Source organism: Felis catus, chromosome B2 (genome assembly GCF_018350175.1).
Source record: "Felis catus isolate Fca126 chromosome B2, F.catus_Fca126_mat1.0, whole genome shotgun sequence".
Lineage (NCBI taxonomy): Eukaryota > Metazoa > Chordata > Mammalia > Carnivora > Felidae > Felis > Felis catus.
The window spans coordinates 72280739-72301521 of NC_058372.1; the positions used below are offsets into that span (position 1 = coordinate 72280739).

General features: G+C 37.6%; 1 long non-coding RNA gene across 7 annotated transcripts in view; it reads left to right on the forward strand.

Moving 5' to 3' along the window:
• Positions 1-20783, forward strand: part of LOC111560488 — a 515327-nt gene that overhangs the window by 99371 nt on the left and 395173 nt on the right. The window lies entirely within an intron of this gene.

Consider the following 20783-nt stretch of genomic DNA (forward strand, 5'->3'; position numbering starts at 1 on the left):
ATTTCCCTCTGTTTTTAGATTAATGTTATTTTTCTCCTAACCCATCAAGCTAAGTCTTTTCACAGGAAAATACAGATTCTATTGCAATTACCTGGAGGAATCTCCACTCGAGTACTTGTTGGAAGTCCTTTGGGTTGAGCAGAGGTTTTAACAGGGAAATAAGCACTGCAGAATTATGTCCAGCTGTGTACAAATATTTATGGGAACAGTCACGGTGCCTGAAATAATTGATGCAAAGAAAACCAATTACCAAACAAGTATGACATTGTTTGGATACAGCAGAATATTCCATGACTTCCCTCTCAATTCCTCTCCACTATGGTTGTATTTATTGAACCTCAAATAATCAGAACAAGTTATTGAAGTTGGAAAGTGGTTACCAAGAACTAGGTATGGATAATTACCATTATTTCTAAGAACAAAGACTATTCTTAAAAAATTTTTTTTCAACGTTTTTATTTATTTTTGGGACAGAGAGAGACAGAGCATGAACGGGGGAGGGGCAGAGAGAGAGGGAGACACAGAATCGGAAACAGGCTCCAGGCTCTGAGCCATCAGCCCAGAGCCCGACGCGGGGCTCGAACTCACGGACCGCGAGATCGTGACCTGGCTGAAGTCGGACGCTTAACCGACTGCGCCACCCAGGCGCCCCCAAAGACTATTCTTAAAGAAAATAAAAAGATAATTATATTTTGGTCCATTTACCAACACATGACATGGTATTTGACAATTAAAACAATGAAAAAAATGACAATAAGTTGCAAGTTACTTTTCAGAAATGTCTGCATGAGAAATTGTAATTTATTAATTGCTACAGCTTTGACACAAATGAGAAAAATAGCAGTAAAATATATGAGGGGAATATTTTATTATTAAATATTTTATTTTATTTAAATATTTTATTTAAAATGGTATTATTTTATTTAAATATTTTATTTAAAATGGTAGTTTGGAGTTCATATGGGTTTACATATCTCTTATGGTAAGTCTAGCTCCCAGGGATTCAGAGCCCAGAGGTTGGGAAAAGTGGATTTTAGCATAAAAACGATACTTCACACAACCTTCATATAATTTTGCTGGCTTTATAACCTCTCCTTCTGGAACTCTGTAGAATGACCTCTTGGTGAAAGCCACTTTAAACTGTCCTTTCTCAGTCACCCTTCCCTGCATTTCACTACCTCACTACTCCTCAACTGCTCACGACGTGTCAGAGAACTATCGATTCTGTCTCCTCAGCGTCTCACAAATCTGTTTGGGAGACCGGATTTGTAACACCCCTCTTGCTATTTCCCCTTCCTTCATTCTGGATTTATTTAATCTCTCTTTACAACAGCTACCAGAGCAATGAGTCTATAATAATAAAGTGCATTGAATGGTTGCTATATGCCAGGCACTTAACGTCCATTAGGCCATTTAATTCTCAGAGTAATATCATTACTCCATTCTGTTAGGTAAGGAAATTATGGCTGAGAAAAGCCTAGTTGCCCTCAGGTCACACAGCAGGGAGAGTCAGGGCCGGGAGTTGAACCCTCAAGGGTCTGAAATGCAGGTTGCCTTCGAACTATTAACACTATGTTGCTCTTTAAGCCAATCAGATCATGTTACCATTTGTGTTAATTCTGATGTTCCTGTCATTAATGAAATTGTCAGTTTTGGAAGGCAATAATTTTTTTAGCATACTCTTATTCTGCAGAGTGGAACAATAAGGAAAAAAACTATGTAATGCAATTTTTAATGGCTGTTTTATGGTATTGACTGTTAATTAAGCCCATCCCTAAATGAAAAAGTGTTTCAGGGGTGCAGGGAGACAATGAATGGATTGATTTGTAGGTTAGAGGTGTGTGAGTGTTAGAGAGGTTTGGGTCTTTAATTAACTGTAGTTGCTTAATTCAGTTGATTAAAAGCACCATATGAATGAAGTCACGTTTGTGGATTCAGTTCCTGTGTGGGCCAGTTTATTTAGTCATCCTCACACCCTTAACCTCAGCCCACCTCCTTGCTAATGTGGACCATTAGCTGAAAGCAAAGGACAGTGTGAGTGGAAAAGTGCAAATGTCTTCTCAGACTTGGAAAAAATTACCCAGCATGCATGTCCTATTGACATTGGCAGAGAAGCAGGGCACATTATTAATTCTCTGATTGTTTTCAGTTCTCCTGAAAAATTCATTATGTGACAAAATGCCATAAATCAAGAAACTATAGAGATATTTCCAGTTTTACAACTGGAAAAAAAAGTTATACATTTACTTATCTAGATAGGAATGGTTAATAGCTACTTGAGCATTTTCACTTGAGGTGTTCTCATGTCTCTTTCTTAAATTCCTTTCACCAAAGGTGAATGGTGGTGATTGATGTTATGATGTTTATTTTCATATACTTGAAGTAGGGCTGTCATAATTGGAGAAAAATAAAGGAAACACAGCTTAATATTTTCAGACCCTTTTTATTCCTTTCCAACTAAAGTAATAAATAGCCCATATAAACAGACCACCCCCACCTTTGAGGTGTGATAACTTAAAGTCTATTTAAGTTCCTTTTTTACAAATTGTATTATCATTCTGCTCAACTATCATGAAAGAACTATTCTTTTCTTTGTGATATTATCTGATAAGGGGGAATGAGGGTACTTCATTTATTTATTTATTTATTTTATTTTTGAATTTCTATAAAATAAGTATATATTTATTGGGCACTAGTGCCTGGAGATACAATTGTAAGCAAAAGGGGATATGGTCCTTTCTTCCTAGAGGCTTAGCATACAGTGGGGATGATGGACATAGGTAAAATCATAGCTTATTACATATATTTTGAGTATGTCTACCAGGTAATTTTGCAAGCACTGAGGATATACAGATAAAAAGACCTGCAAATATCCCTTGCCTCGGTGAGCTTATCTTATTATGAAGAAGTCTATAAACAAAAGTAAGTAAAAACAATTAAAGATGCTATATGATAATAAGTGCTATAGGGAAAGTCAAAGCAGGAGGGTTATATGAAGAGGGGTGGGGTGTATGAGTGCACTTTTAAATAAGGTGGTTGGTAAGGCTCCACTGAAAATGGTATTTGAACAAAGAACAGAAGGAGGTGAGGGCAAGAGTCCTATTTCTAGGATAAGAGAGAAGAACAAGGGCAAGGTCCTGAGGCACGAAGGTGCCTGGTGTGTTCTCCAAACTTCAAGAAGGCTAGAGAGGTTGAAGAAGAGGGATCAAGGCAACAACTAGCATCAGGTGAAGTCACAGATGTAACGGGAGGCCATAGCATGTGGGCCCTTAGTGGGACATGTAGGGAGGGAGACCAGGAACCACTGAGAGTTTTATGATTTGGTTTAGATTTTAATAAGATCATTCTGGCTGCCAGTTAAGGATAGATGACTGAGAGGCAAGAGGAGAAGGGAGGAACATCTGTGATCCAGATAAGAGGTGATGGTGAATTGGACCCAGAAGGACAGTGGTGAGGTGGTAAGAATTGGTTGGTTTCCATATATATATTTTGTTACTCCTAATAACTAGTACAATATTTACATTTTGGGGCAAAAATATATATCACACCAAATAATTTTCTAGCATATTTTTTATAATGTTTGAATGTTAGAAAAAAAAGAATCCATCACTTACCAGCAGACCATTCACATTATACTATCTTATTGAAAACCACCCGGTAGGTTCTCACTCTATTTATACTAAATTGGAAACCTTACAATGACTTAGAAGACCAACTTGATCTAGTGTACTATCCAATATGGTAGCTTCTAGCCACGTGTGACTTTGGAGCACTTGGATTAAGTCTAATCAAAAAGGAAATGTGTTATATATATGAAATCCACAAGAGATTTAAAATCTTAGGAAATAAGAATGTAAAATATGTTATTGATAATTTTCATACAGTGGTTATGGACTAAAAGTTAATGTATTGGAATTATAGTGGAAATATAGTACTAATATGAATTTTATCTGCTTCTTATTACTTTTTAAAAACGCCGATGTCTAAAGGGGCGCCACGGTGGCTCAGCATCCAACTTCGGCTCAGGTCGTGATCTCATGGTTTGTGTGCTTGAACCCCTTGTTGGACTCCACACTGACAGTCTCTCTCTCTGTCTTTATCACTCTCTCTCTCTCTCTCTCAAAAATAAAATACAAAAATGTGATGACTAGGACATTTAAAATTTCAAATGTGGCTGAAATTTTTTGGCTCACATTGTGTTTCTGTTGAACAGTGGTGGTTTAAATTTTCTTTTTCTGACTTTAGCTCAGACTATTTTCCTTGTTCACTATGTTCCAGTTACACTGGGCTTCTTTGAGATCCTTGAACTTGCCAGGCTCATTCCTGCCTCAGGGTCTCCTTATTTCCCTTTCCTGAAATGCAATTCCCTTAGGACTTCCCTTATTTCTCTGTATTATTCATGTTTTAGCTCAAATGTCACTTCTTAGACAAGTATTTGCTGACTATTCCCACTAAATATCTGTTAACTCAATCTCATTTCCTTTGTAATAGTCTATATTATTTATTCCTGGATGAAATTTGTTTTGTTATTTGTTGTCTATCATCCTCTGGAATGTGTGATATGTGGAAGATAAGTTCTTCATTATTTTGTTTACCACTATACCTCCAGAAGAATAGTGTTTGGCATATATTAGTTGCTTGTTAAATGAATGAAAGTTAATCTCTGTGCATAAAAGGAATTCAGTGCTACAAATTAATCGATGAACAGATAGTTGGCCCTTGACTGGGAAAGTCACAGAAGTTTTCCTAAGAAGTGGACATTGAAAGCTAGAGAATGAGTTAGGGATAACTAGGGGATGAAGAGAGGGAGGTGCAACCGCAGGTGGAAGGAATAGAAGGAGGGAAAAACTCAGTGATGGATAAGTGATTTGACAAAAAGTAAAGGGCAAGCATGGGACAAAAGTTAAAAAAAAAAGGTCACTGTGATTAGGGGAGATGAGTACATACATCTAGCAAGGGTAAGGCGAGAGATTCTAACCTTGGACTGTCTGACTGCAAAACTGTTAACTCTATAATATTTTATGTTGCCTCTAATACCCACAAACTTGATATTTATGAAAAAAATACTTGCTAAGTTTTGGAGTTTCGGGTCTTTGGCTTTTCAACAATTCGGGAATTTGGTTGACAGCAGTAAAAGCAGCAGTTTAAATAAGATGGAATTTTGTTGAAAGTAAATTGGGTAGCTCATGAAAGCAATAGGACACTGGAGCACTGGGCTTGGAAAATGGGCAGGCCCCAAGGGAGAACAGTAGGACTCAAGATAATTCCATAGCAATGTTCAGGACATCACCAGTTGTGCTGTTTCACTGAAGAGCAGCTTCCATGACTCAGCTCTGCTATTCCTGGATACTTGCTGCCCTGTGCATATACTTTCAACTCTGCCAAACTCATAATGAGTAATCTATGACATTTCTGAGGCTTCGGGTTATGACCTCCGTATTCCAAGTCCTAGCTGGAAGTAACTGATTGGCTGAGCCTATGTACTGGTTGTCTGGGATCTGAAAAAAGTCTTCCTGGCTTCCATATTGGGAGGTGATGCCTGATTCCCATCAGATAGAAAATCAGATAGATTTTCTACAACATCAGATCAACATCAGATAGAAAATGTGTTGCTCGCTGGGCTTCCAAGATGACAGGTATTCACCACAGCCCACTGCTTTGGCGGTCCCAGTCAAATTACAAATTTTATTTTATTTTTTAATTTTTTTGCTTACAACTTCTTGTACCCCATCCAAAGGCTTTTGCCTAACTTAATACAATTTGGGTTATGTGGTCATATATATCTCATGGCCAAGGCCAGTTAAAATGCATGAGCATTTTCTTAGAATAATATTTGCTGAGTAGTTCACAAAATTGATGGGAACCCTGAAGAACTAGACTTGGAAAGTGACCAGAAACAAAAGGGCACAAAACCCACCAAGAATATGGCCATAGGAGTAGCCTGTGATCCCAATACTGGTGCCACCAACAATGGCCACAGACTGCAACCACCTCTAGATCCTTCTCCCCAGGGAAACTCACCATTATGGCATAGGACTTTTAATTCAGCACCAGGCACTACAAATAATGCAGACTGTGTCATCGCTGTTAGTCACTTGTAGCAGAGTAAAGTCCCAAGTTTGAGTATCTGACTTATCAAGCTAAGGAGCTGAGAAAGGGAATATCTTAAACTTTGGCTTCTTTAGTCAGTTCGGGATTCCCTCAAATATGTGAATATCTGGGCAATCCAAAATGATAAATGTCCACAGTAGCATATTTTTCTGTGTATCAATATTTACAGAATTTTAAAAAGTTTAAATTATTATCTTTTCCTTATATTTTATGCCATTTTGTTGAAAATAAAATATTTCTGAATCTGAATCTATGAATTGAATGTGAATTTTTTATATTTAAATAATATTTGCACTAATATTTGCCTAGTTATTTTCTCAATAGTAAATACTTCTCAAAATAGTAAGTACTTTTCAAAACTTTATATAAAAAGATTGCTTTCAATATTTTGAGAAAAAATTCTTTTTAGAATTGCCATGTTCACTTTCTCCCAGCATTAGGTTAGAGATTTTAAGCTCAAGTACACTTTTCCTAAAACAAACAACTACCAATACATGGTTGCTTAATAATTACATCGATAACTTAAACCAGCTTTTATTTTAAGTGAGAGTAAGTGGCTTATCAAATTTTGGTGTGGCATCTGCATGTTCAAATATAATATAGGGTTGTAATTTAGTTCATAGTCTTGAAAAAGTAAGCAAAATAATAATCTGATCTTTAAAGAAAGCATATTTTACCATAGCTGACATACTTTTCACTCCTTATACCATCAGAAATTGTGGTGAACAAATAAAATATAATTGTTGAATGGTTTTATTGGAACATCTTACGTATTGGATCACTATAAGAATGAAACTGATATTTAATGTGAAAATATATTTAAAAGTTCCAAGTTCTATTTGTCCATTTGTGTTGTAACTGTAGTGCCATATAGTCATCAAAAGGATTTTTAAATGTTTTTATTTATTTTTCTGTTATAAATGTAGTATATATTAGTATAGAAGTTTAGAAAATGCAGGAAAGGAATGAGACAAATTTAAAAATCAGTTATGATCCTGCCTTTCAGAAATAACCACTGTCAACGTTTTGATTTATTACTTTTCAGTTTTTTTTTTCTGTGTCTACATTTACATATGTGTGCATGTATCTGTGTGTTTTATCATGTACGTTTCTTAACCTGCTTTTTTTCCCCACAGGATGTGTATAATGATATGGTTGTGAAGCAAGAAAGGGGCTTTGGATATATTCAAAAATTACATTATAAATGCTGACTTTTTAAATTTTAGAAGCAAATTTTTATGTGGCCTTGCCTGTTGTAAGGATATATGAGTGAAATTCATCACAGAGCCTTCTTGGCAAGACCTATCCCTGGGTCATTCAGAGGCTGTGCTCCTCAGTTACAGCTTGTCTGTTTCCTGGAAGTCCTCAGATCCTTGTCTGTGATACCAAAATATCTGCTTCTTGCAACACCATACCTCATCATTTGCCAACACAATCTGTTGTAATGAACTTGTATTTTTTTTTCCTTGTGTTCTTCACACTTTCTGCAACACCCCCTGCCTCCCCCCCCCCCCCCCCCCCGCCACCAACCCCGAATTAAAGGCATTTGATTTGGGCTTCAAGTTAATTTTCCATATACTTTATCCCAATGATTTCTGACTATATTCAGTGGTGAGAGCACTGGATTGTTTGATTCCATTCTTGATCACACTTTAGAAGGATAGCTCATTTAACTGTTTTGAGCCTCAGGTTCCTCATGATTAAAATGAGGATTTGGGTTATATACTCCTTAAGGTTTTTTTCCATAGCAAACATGGAATGCCTGTGCGTCTATAAAAGCAGTATGAAAGAGTGGAAAGAGCATGGGCTCTGCATCAAAGAAACGTTGGTGCAAATCTTGGAGCTCTGTGACTTTGGCTTTGCTGCTTAGTGTTTCCAAACTTGTGTTTTCTTTTTCATTTGTTTTTCCTTTGTTCCTTTGATTGAATGAATTACACTGCTCTATCTTCGAGTTTGCTGATCCTTTCTCTCCTTCATTTTGTCTGCTGTTGAATCCTTCTCTTGAATTTTTCAGTACAGTTATTCTTCACTGTGTATTTTTATTTGGTATTTTCTTATATTTTCTGTCTCTGTTGAAATTCTTACTTTGTTCATGTATTGTTCTCCTGATCCTGGTGCACATCTTTATGGCCATTATTTTGAAAACTTTATAAGGTAAATTGCTTATCTTCATTTCATTAAGGTCTGTTTCTGAGGTTTTATGTTGTTCTTTTGTTTGGAACGTATTCCTCTATTTATTAATTTTCCTTGACTCCCTGTATTGGTGTCTGAGCATTAGATAAAACAGCCACCCCTCTCAGACTTGATGGTATGGTTTCGTGTAAGAGATGAACTTTATCGTTCAGCTAGACCCTAGCTCTTGGTTGTCCCTCAAACCTTTGTGATTGTCCAAGCTTCCTTCCTTGTTCTTGTGGCTCTCAGTTGAGAGTGTCCTAAGATCTGTCAATGTCCCAAAGGGGAGAATCTCAGTTAGTACCTCTATGTAGGCTGATTGGAAACCAGACCTTTAGGCTGTAGCTTTAAAAGTATGCAAATAGACCTCTTTTAGGAAGGACTGGCAGCTGGATGTTTCTGCCTGTTCCCTCTGTGCTGAAACCCTGGGGGATAGTCACAATAAGTCCTCCAGAGTCTATTAAGAACTGTTTCTTTGTGGATCTTGTGGATACAAGCCCCGTTGGCTTTCAGATCTAGGTGTTTTGGGGACCTGTCCCTCAGGTGGAAGTCTTAAAGGGTAGCTGTACCCTTCACTCCTCGGGGAGAAGCTGGGCGTTTTAAGTTTCCTCCCAATTGCATGCTGCTGTTCTGGGGGTGAGGTTTATGGCAAGAGTGAGCCTCTGTCTTTCCTACCCATTTTAATGTGGATTTTTTTTCTTGTTCACTCATTGTGTAGCAAGTCACTCAGCTAGTTTCTGGATTTCTTTCAGAAGGAATTGTTCCATGTACAGCTGTGGATTCAGTATGTTTATTGGAGGAAGTGAGTTCAGGAGCCTCCTAGGTCATCATCTTGGACCAGAACTCCCCAGGATTGTATTTTCTTATATATCAAAAAAGGATATAGAAATGATTGTGTTGGCTACCTGTGACAGAACTCTGACTATAATGGCTTGAACAAGCAAGGGATTTACTTTCCTCATTTACGCTCCAAGTTGTTGTGTTTGCTCCTTCATCTTAACCATTATCCTGGGTTGCTTCTACTTTTCTGCTCCACTATCCTTAGTGTATGGTTTTCTTTATGAGTGCACCACCAGGCATAATATCCATATTCTAGACAAGAAGAAGCAGAGGATGGGGTTCAAAGGGACATGACAGATTCATTTTCATGAAGAAAACAATCTAACAGGTTTCCACTTCCACATATTTTCTTAGAGCTGTGACACAAAGTTATCCCCAACTACGAGGAACCTAGGACATTGTAGTTTTGCTGAATGTGTTGACATCCTGAATATAATTCAAATTTTTCTATTAAGTAAGAAGACGAGAAGAGATAATTGGTAGGCAACATCGGTGTCTGCAACTGGGAAAACTGAACTTTCTTTCATTGTTGGGAGGCCAAGTGAGATGATACATGTGAACATACAGGATACATATGCTTAAATAATGAATACTTCCTGTTTTGTGGTTATTACTATTTTATGCTGAAGCGACTATTTGCACTGATCATGAGAAAGGTGCTTGTGTAATTTAATTATTATTACACTTAAAAATATAGATGTATTAGAAGTGTCTATTTCTCAGCTCTTTTGCATAAATTCTGTTTTGTTATCCAGTGTAGCTTTAAAATTATTTTAACTGGAACTATTAGCTAATAAAAAATAAAAATAAATAAGTAAATCACAAAAATATGTGTTTAGCTCTTCTGAATGTGAAAAATATAAATGAACGGTAAAACCAGATTAACATGGGGAAATACTTAATACTTTTAGGAGTCTTACTATGGGAGAAAATCCCATCAGGTAGAAAAAGTGACCTCTTATGTAGTGTGGTTCAAAAGGAAATTGGAAAACAAAATTTTCTTTGCAAGTGCATCCTTGCCCCAGTGATTCCCCCTAGTCCTTTTATGAATCTGCCACATGCCTGAAATGCTTGTGGTCAGAATCACTATGAGACTATATTTCCACAAGGGTCTTTCTAAAATGTGTTATCTGGAAGGAAATTTTTGCTGAGACATTAGCAATCTATGAATATTTTAAATCTTACCAGCAATTGTAGCAGGTTGGGAAAAGGATGATTTGAAACTTAGGGGGAAGTCAGCAGTATGAGGAGATTAAGAGGGACCAAAGGAGGGCAGGTTAGGATTGGAAAGGTCAAACACCATAGAAGATGTAGGTCTGTCTCTTCTTTTAGTGCATCAACAGGCAATACTAACACTGAAGAAGTTCATCCCATCACTTAGGGTTCATAGAGTAGAAAGGATGCATGACTTCAGTTGAACTCAAGGACTCTGATATTTGACAGGAGCTGTGCACAACTCCATGAAATTCTCACAGCGACATTTCAGATATGACTAGTAATACCTCAGAACTTCTTAGAGCCTTAACCAATGCCCTCCCTCTACCCTTGTCATTGCAGTAAACACTGCAGAGATGGGAATGTCTCATGGTTCTGTGAATGTCTTTGTGATAATCAGAAGGTATCCTTTAGACTACCTGAATGTTCACACGAAGGAAATTTCTTCAGGTCGGTTGAGATAGAAAGAGGTAGCTTCTTTTAACTAGACTGTTCAATGTTTTACTTGCAATCCACTGTGTTGCAGTAGCATTACTTTGCATGGTCAGGGGAACGGAAGCAATATTGAGGGGGTCATATAATTTATTAGCTTAAATGACACTTTGTTTTATAAATCGTCTGGCTTGATTTAGTTAATCTGTAGTTAGATTATATCTTTCATCCATTTGTGTTTCTTAGTCTTTAAAAATTCTCTCTTGTGTTTATTTAGTATGCACCTATTTAGCAAACACTTATGTGTTATTTATAAAATGCCTTTGTAGCCATTTTATATATTGACAGATTTAACCCTTTTGTAACCCAGTGAGTTAGGTATTATTATACTCACCACTTAACAGCGGAGGAAACTGCCACAGAAAGGATGAGCAACTTCCCCAATATCATACAGCTCGCAAGTGGGAGGGCTGACATTCAGATCCATCAGTCTGGCTTTAGGGCCCAAGCCCTAACCCACATTCTAGGCCTTGAGGAACATGCAGCCAGACTGATTCCAGTCTTTCTTCTTAGTTATCTTTTGTCTTGAAATCCTGCGCATTCTGGAGTTTTAGCATAGACTATTTTGGTAGTACTTTATTTACAGCTCAGCTTTTTTTTTTTTGCGCATATAAATCCACAACTGTGATGTTAAATTGATCAAGTGTTAGTTTTGTTCACTGAAGTGGCAATATTTTCACTTCACTTTCAAAAGGTGAATAAAGGTGCAGAATCTCTACATAGTCCCAGAATTATATCATCTCCTCTTATAACTTCCATAAAAATAATCATCTCCAAACCCATTAAACATTTGGATACAAAAACAACAATATAAAAAAACTGGCAGTGGCAGGCAATAAGCTACTCCATATGGTCAGTGCATCAATGGTTTGTATCCCAGTGCAAGAGTCTTCTTGTGGAAAAAAAAATTTTTTTAACCTTCCTAATACCAGAGGACACCTCAATTTTTATATTCAGTGAGTTGACAATTTCTGTAACCTTTCAAATATTATTTCTAGGGCAAACTAGAGGGACCCAAGAGTGAGTCAGGAATGAGAATTTAAAGAAGTGGCAACTTGAAGAAATTGTATAAATATATAAATATGTGGCCTTCAGCCAAATAGAATTATACTTCAGTTTTTTGGAGACGAGCCCCTGTTTGTGTTCAGAGGGCTGCTGGTGTTGGAGCTGGTACTTACCAGCTCACAAGAGCACTGAATGTTTACATTCCCTCCACCCACCCTCTATATTCAATGACTCATGTTGTAGCTTGAAATTGGCCCTGGCTGAGTATTTACACCATGGAAATCAGGAAACAGTGGAAATCAGGGCCTTTTCTTTCTCCCCAGATACGGTTGCCAAACATTTACAAACATACCACTGGGTGCTTGGATACATAATGAATGCATGGTATTTAAAAATGTCCCTCTAATAAATTTAAAAGAAACAAACAGTTAGACAATAGAGAGAAATATAACCTCTTTGACTTAGCTTTACTTATTTTGTCATGCTATTTTTTTTTGTTATTGAAAGCCTGCCTATCTTAGGAGGAAGATAATCGGTCCTCAGAACACAAAATTCACCACTGAACCTTGTAACAAGACCTCACAAAACACAATCTCTGTCAGCCTTGGAAAGCTTTGTCAGGAACAGAGCCCTCTTTGGGTTTTCATTTCCATTTTTCAGCAGACATTTACAAAGAAAAATTACTTCCTACTGAGTATCCATTAGCCTCCAGCACTGATGCTAATGAGCAAACTGCAAGTGAGCTGGAGAGCAAATGGATGTGAGTCACCAAAGACACTTAGCCAGCGCTTCCTGCTCGACCTCCTGCATCACTGCAAAGACTCTTGTTCCTTACCAGCCTGGGGAAAAAGTCACAGGCTCACAGTTGTGCATCGCTGGGAGAGCTGCTGATCTGCAAGAGCTCCCTTAAAAGGACACACTGATTTGTACTCTTGAAATCATCTGTGCACGTACCTCCCCGTATATGGGGTCTGCATCCAGGTAGAAATGTTCTGAAATGAATATCATTAAGCTAAGAGCACAGAGCCTTCTAAAATGCATTGCTTTATCAAGAACAGAGAGTCAAATAGGATTGAGAGCAAGCCTGCTTTTTTCTGTACAAATATAAAGGCACGGCACTAAGAGGTAATACTCAGAGCTCACCGAGCAGCCACAAGTAGGAAACCAGTAAATGCTTCCCTTCAGGGACAGCTGGGGGGGAGTTTGTCTGTAAGTTTATTTTTGTTTTGTGCCTTGCTAATGGCTGATGAAATGGAAGAGAGGAAGAAGTCTGTGACTCTAGGGTTTCCCTCAGAATGCTTCACGTGTTGAATAGTCAACAAGCAGCAGATGGAAGGAAAAGATTTCTGATTAGCCTCTGGGAAGGCAGTGGCACGCTCTGTGTACAGGAGATACTGATGGGAACAAAGAGTAATTTCAAGTTTGTGTTACTTGAACAAACGACGCTGATGCCTTGATGACTGGCTAAGCGTTCACTGAGAGACATGTTTATTTTTAAGAATGATTTTTGTCATCCAGGAGGAGATGAGCATGATGAAACAAAACTTTGATTCAGTGGGAACTCGTGCAATGCTTGAAGCTAATTTATGTGTTTATATTCTCCTTGGTTTCAAAAAATTATTTAAGCCACTCTGAAAGAATACATGATACAACCAAGTAAGCAAAGTGAGCGAAAGAGAAAACTAAGGTGAAAAAATAGCAAATACGGGTGAGGTTAGTTCACAGTTTGCTTGACTGAGGCTTTCTTTGCTAGAGGTGGGCCAGAGATTTGGTTTAAGTTTTTAGGAAGTCAAGGTAGAGAAGACAATATGATGAGTTATTGATTGAGTGTCTACATGAGGTAAATGAACCAGTTGCTCAGGCAAAGCACTGCTAATCTACACTGACTAATAAGAAAAATTTGATTGGAGAGGTCAGTGAACATTCACCAGTTGGGAGGGGCACTGCATAGTAACTATTCGGGTCTGATAGACATTGCCTTTAATTAATTTCTTGAAGGACATTACATTTAAAATATAATGATTAACATTTTAGCATTGGAAGTACCCAAAATTATACTTAACAATGCCTTCCAAAAAAAGCCCCCAACCCCTAACACCCCTAAATGTTAGGACATCTAAATGAAAACCATTTTAAATAGTTAGCAAAATTAATGGAGAGGAACCTTCTACTTTTATGGTTGTAAAATGACATATCAGTCTAAGCTGAGTAGTAGTAAAAATACTCAATGCTGCAAAGATGGACAGGCTTTAGAGGCAGGTCTTTTATTATTACAGTACCTCCCTGGCAGTTGTAACTGTGGGTGCTCAGAAGAATCAAAGCAAAGCGACCCTGACCTGTAGCTGTTGTCACAGAGCACTTCTTTCTTACCCAACTTCACATTTTAAACTAAAAGCGGCTGCCTGTTTGTGAGGCAGTATTTATCTTTATCTCTGTCCTTTTTCTTTTTCTGTTTTAAGGACCACTGCAGACTGAAACTCATCCAGGGCTCAGCTGTGCATAAAAATGTGGATGTTTAAACATTAGCCTATTTTTCTCTTATTTTAGACTGCATTCAACTTTTATCTTGCCACTTCAGCCCATAATATAAAACAACCTAGAGGGCACCTGGATGGCTCAGATGGTTAAGCATCCGACTTCGATCAGGTCACAACCTCACAGTTGTGGGTTCGAGCCCTGCGTCAGGCTATGTGCTGACAGCACAGAGCCTGGAGCCTGCTTCAGATTCTGTGTCTCCCTCTCTCTCTGCCCCTCCCCTGCTCATGCTCTCTCTCTCTGTCTCAAAAATAAATAAAAACATTAAAAAAATTTTTTTAGGGGCGCCTGGGTGGCGCAGTCGGTTAAGCGTCCGACTTCAGCCAGGTCATGATCTCGCGGTCCGTGAGTTCGAGCCCAGCGTCGGGCTCTGGGCTGATGGCTCAGAGCCTGGAGCCTGTTTCCGATTCTGTGTCTCCCTCTCTCTCTGCCCCTCCCCCGTTCATGCTCTGTCTCTCTCTGTCCCAAAAATAAATAAACATTGAAAAAAATAAAATAAAATTAAAATTAAAAAAATTTTTTTTAAATAAATAAAACAACCTGAAAGATGGACTTAACTGTACCTTCAGCTCCAGAAAAATATGATCCAGTGGTTCTTTATGTCGACTAATAGTGTGGACTAGGAGAGGAGATGGGAGGTATTGATCAGGAACAGGTGGGGCTTAAGAATACCTTGGCAAAGAGTGGGGATATCTTTTCCTTTACACAGGAGAGATGGAAAAGCTTGCACAGACTTTGAGCAAATGGATGTTGCAGCCAGGAGGAAAAACAATCAAGAGATTCTGGCTACATTGTTTCCACATACTCACAAAACTCAGAGCCACTCTATTGATTCTCAGACATTGTGAGGCCAAGCGTACCTGAGAAGCTTGTTAATGTGCTGATTTCTGAACCTGGGAGTCAGAGATTCTGCACCAAAAAATTAGGGAGGGCAAGGACAGTGGTGAGGGGCAGGGAGAGACCTGCAGAAATATAATTTTGGGAGTCATTTCAAGTTGATACAATGCAGGTGATTTCACAGACTCTATTTTATCTTATATCCTTTTCCCTTTTATTTCAGTGCCCTTGTTCTTATTCTTTCACCTGTGTGTGACTACAGAAACTTTTTGCTTTTGATTCAAAACTCTGTACATTCCGAACGAACCTGTGCCATCTGCTCTTTTCAGTGCCCCAAGCACCAATAGTATCTGCTGTCTTCCATCTATTTACCCACATCTGTCTGTATCTCTTTTATTTCCAAAACAGGATACCTATATAATACACTAAACCATTGGTTTTTTTCCCCCCATTTACTAACAAATCTTGAAGTTCTTCCTGCAATAGCCTATACATATGCAGACCCTTGTTCTTAGGCTACATGCATTTACGTAACTGGATGCATAAAACATTTAATCATTGCTTTAGTGACATAAACTGAGCTTGTTTTTATTTTTTTCCTATGACAAGAAACTATACAATGAGCATGCTTGTACTGGGTCTGGATGAACATTGAGAATATCTCTATAGAGTAAAATCTTAGAAATATAACAGATTAAAGACTATGTGCATTTATTTTTTTATTTTTCTATTCTATTTTTAATTATCATTTCTCTTTAATCTGAAACAGTTCCCCAGCTACTTTTGTTATTCATGACATTGACATTTTGTTATTCATGACGGTTTTTAAGGTCCAGACCAGTTGTTTTCCAGAATGTTCTACAATTCAGATTTTTCAAATGTTTAGATTCAGTTTAAACACTCTGAGCACAAGTGCTATGCAGAAGAAATTGTGTCCTTAGTGTATCAACAATTAATGAGAGACTATGTGCATTTAAAAAGCTTTGATTATTGTTCAAAATTTTCCTCCAAAATGTTACTCTAAATCATATTCCCACCAAGTGTCATCAATATTGAATACAATCAAACTTCAACATTCTTGGCTAAAATGAAGAGCTCAGGAAACAACAGATGTTGGCAAGGGTGTGGAGAAAGGGGAACCCTCTTACACTGTTGGTGGGAATGCCAACCAGTGTAGCCATTCTGGAGAACAGTATGAGATTCCTCAAAAAAAATTAAAAATAGAGCTACCTAATGACCCAGAAATCACAGTACTAAGTATTTATACAAAGAATACAAAAATGCTGATTTGAGGGGGCACATGCACCCCAATGTGTAGAGCAGCATAATCAACAATAGCCGAAGTATGGAAAGAGCCCAAATGTCCATTGACTGATGAATGAATAAAGAAGATGTGGTTTATACATACAATGGAGTATTACTTGGTGATCAAAAAGAATGAAATCTTGCCATTTGCAGCAACATGGATGGGACTAGAATGTACTATGCTAAGTGAAATTAGTCAGAGAAAGCCAAATATCATATGATTTTACTCATATGTGAAATTTAAGAAACAAGGCAGATGAACATAGGGGAAGGGAAGGAAAAAAGATAAAAACAGAGAAGGAGGAAAACCATGAGAGATTCTTAAATACAAAGAGCAATCTGAGGGTTGCTGGAGGCTTGTTGGGTGGGGGGATGGGCTAAATGGGCGATGGGCATTAAGGAGGGCACTTGTTGGGATGAGCACTGGGTGTTATATGGAAGTGATGAATCACCAAATTCTATTCCTGAAACCATTTAAAAAATTAATCAATTAAAAACAAAACTTCAACATTCTTGCCAATCATAGAAATTAAAAAAACTCATTTTATTTGCATTTTAAAAATTATGAATAAGGCAGATCTTTTTATTGTTTATAAGCCAACTATATCTTTTTTAAAAGGTAAATCAGAGTTTTATTTTGCAGTCTTAAACTATTGAACACAGACCTATGCCATGTTTCTTTTACATTCCCTTCCTTTTCATTTTGACAGTTTAAACCTACAGAAAACTTTTAAGAGTACTACAGTGAACATCCCTGTATCTTTTACATAGATTTATTACATTTTAACATTTGCCATGTTCTTGTTCTTGGTCTCTTTCTCCATAGACACACACACACACACACACACACACACACACACACACACACTTTTTTTCCCTGAACTATTTGAAAGTAAAGTGAAATCATCATGCTACTTTAGCCATAGAGAACTTTATTTACAACTTAAAGGCAAAGACATTTTTAAAAATAAATATAATACCATTATTACAAAAAAATTAAAATGTTAATCATATCTTTGATCATTTTTCCATTGAGTTATGTAGTTTTTAGCATATTATCATGAAAATGCTTAGAAAGTTAATCAACTAATTCTTTTTTATCATCTATATTGAAAGATTTTTCAGATGCATTTTGGTTTTGCATTTATTTTTTTCCTAAAATATAGAAAAGTTTGTCAAGAAATGTGAAAAGTCTGCAATTTTACTTTGCTTTTTTTTTTTTTAATTTTACCCTGCTTTTAATCTAAGTTCCATAGTTTCATAATTGCTGGTAGAAGACATGCATATCCTGGGTCAGAGATGATAGACAGTATATTACTCACCACAAAAGCAGTAGCAAAAGTGTCAACACATTTGCATGATTACCCTGAGTCCCAATCTCACAAGTGACACAAAAATGGTCAGATGACCCCTGCACAAAGAGTAGGATGTATTTCAAGACAGGAACCTTGAACTCAGGGAACCTAAATATTTTATAATGGGCAGCAACATGTCTGCCCTTTGCTTTAAAGCATGGTTTCTTCATCTCAGCCCTATTGACATTTTGGGCCAGACTATTCTTTGTTGTGGGCACTGTCCTGTACATTGTAGGATATTTAGCAGCTCCCTGGCCTTTGCCCACTAGATGCCAGTAGCACCCTTAGTCATAGCAATCACAAATATCCTTAGACATTGCCAAATGTCTCTTGAGAGTCATAATCACCCTCAGTTGAGAACCATTGCTTTAAAAGGAAACATTGTTACTATCTTCCAAGATTGTTCACCATACAAACATTCTTGAAGTGATAGTTTGGAACAAAGGGTAGTAGTCATGCTTTTCTCATAAGATGTGTAGGTATGTGAGACCCATGGAGAACTCTCTCCAAACACACTCAAATATATGTATGTCATCTTCATATCAAAACCCTGCGTAAATTTCTCTGCATAATAAAAATTTTAGTATGATGGTCTTTAATATATTTTGAGTATATTTTTTAATGTGAAGCTGAGATGATAAGGGACACATCTACTCACAATCTTTCTCATAAAATATGCTCTATAACACAAAGGGTCTCTAATCTCCTTTACAGAATCTTCATTTAATCAATAACCTTGTGATAAGGGGACTGTTGTTTTGGAGAAGATGCAAAGAAGAAAACCAAGGTTTAGCTGATGTGTGTATTACCAGTTTTCAGAAAAGAGATGTACTGCTTTAATTAATAACAACATCTTTCCCTAGAATACTGTATATTATACAGATATTTTTAAAATATTGACTTGAGGAGATCAATTTATTAGGCTGTAAATTACAAGCAATTTACATTTACAATTTACAAATAAAAATACAAAGCAGTTAGAAGAAATTGGTTGATTTGAGTAGTCAGTAGAGAAATAAAGAAAGAAGGTAAAAATTAGGTCTTGGAGGTGTTACAACCAAGGCACAAAGATGTTTCTGCCAATTACAGTCCCATAGTTTATTCTAAACCTGTGTTTCACAGTATTTTTTAAGATCTCAGGAAAATTGTTACATTTAAGATATTTCCAAACTCTGAGGTGCCTGGGTGGCTCAGTTGGTTAAGCATCTGACTTCGGCTCAGGTCATGATCTCGCGGTCCGTGAGTTCGAGCCCCACGCCGGGCTCTGTGCTGAGAGCTCAGAGCCTGGAGCCTGCTTCAGATTCTGTGTCTCCCCCTCTCTCTGCCCCTCCCATGCTCATGCTCTGTCTCTCTCTGTCTCTCAATAATAAATAAGCATTTAAAAAAAGATATTTCCAAACTCTAAAGGGAATATATATTTTGACTAATCAATGTTTTTAAATGTTCATGTAAATATATTCCCATTTTATTTCTGTAAAATAACATATTCAAGCTTAGCTTTTTTTTCCCTGAGAATCTTTGTTAAGAATAGATGCAGGAGATGTTTACTTCTGGATGGCATGTATTAGTTGATGGCAGGCCAATGCCTCCATGAAAGCGAGTGAAGGCCAGAGAAATTGTGAAATCATTTTTTAAAGCCATCAGAGAATGGTGAAAACAACAAGGATTACATGAGCCAAAATGACTGTGGTGAAAGGATTTTCTCAGGTGACCTGATGATGTGCAGTGGATCTCTCCTAGGACTTGCTGGGGGAAAAGAGAAACCAGCAAAACTTTCACTGATTGTGCAGGGCTTGTGTGACAAACCGGAAACACGGGAGGCCGAGGAAGCACATATGCCTTTTCCCACTGGACATGATGTAAGGTCTAGTTCTGTGAGAGGGTTGCCTGAAACTATTACAAGGTAGAGTGAAATCTCTGAAATCTCTGCAGTGTCACAGTGCCTCGGAGGAAACAGGACTTACTGCAGGTGGCATCCAGAATTAGGACGTTGTTAATTTCCTTTTCAAGATGCTTACCAGATTTGGAAGGTAGTTGGAGATTGGAAGGTAGAGTCAAGCTGTGAAATCCTGAAGGGGAGATCTGGATCTTCCTAGAATCTCAGGGCTGAGGAGAAGGACACTCACTCAAAATCCCAGAAGGGTCACATCTTAGGAAATGAGAGAGCTAGATATAGATACAGATTTACTACAACTAAAACTGAACCGTGCCATAACTCAATCTCTGATTTGGATTGGGCTCATCTGTCCTTTATCCTATCTGCCTGAAAGGAATGGGGGAATTCTGCCTGGTAGTAGATAATATCATCCAGAGCCTATAGAGTTTTTATTTTTACGCTATGTCTTACATGTAATAAACAGATGTATGAAAAGATAAGAATTACTAGACGTGTGAAAAGATAAGAATATGTGACAATCAAGAAAAAATAGATGATAAAAACAGATTCAGGAATTATCCAAATATTGAATTTAGAGGAGAATCAAATGTCAGGAGGTGTACGATTCAGGAATGTAGAAAGCTAGAGAGAGTTTAGCTTTTACCTTTGTGATAAAAAAAAAAGACCCACAGATCAGAAGTTTACAACTTTTCTTGGACCCATTAGAGAACTTAAATAGACATTTTATGAAAGAGGGTATCTGGGGCACCTGGGTGGCTCAGTCGGTTAAACGTCTGACTTCGGCTCAGGTCGTGATCTCTCTTGTGAGTTTGAGCCCTGCATTGGGCTCTGTGCTGATAGCACAGGAGCCCAGGGTCTGTTTCGGATTCTGTGTCTCCCTCTCTCTCTCTGCCCGTCACCTGCTCATGTCCCCTCAATCTCTCTCTCTCTCTTTCAAAAAAGAGGATATCCAAATGGCCAATCAAGGGTTGGGTAAATAGATTCTGGCCACTTGTGAAAACTGAAAGTCACAGGTAAAA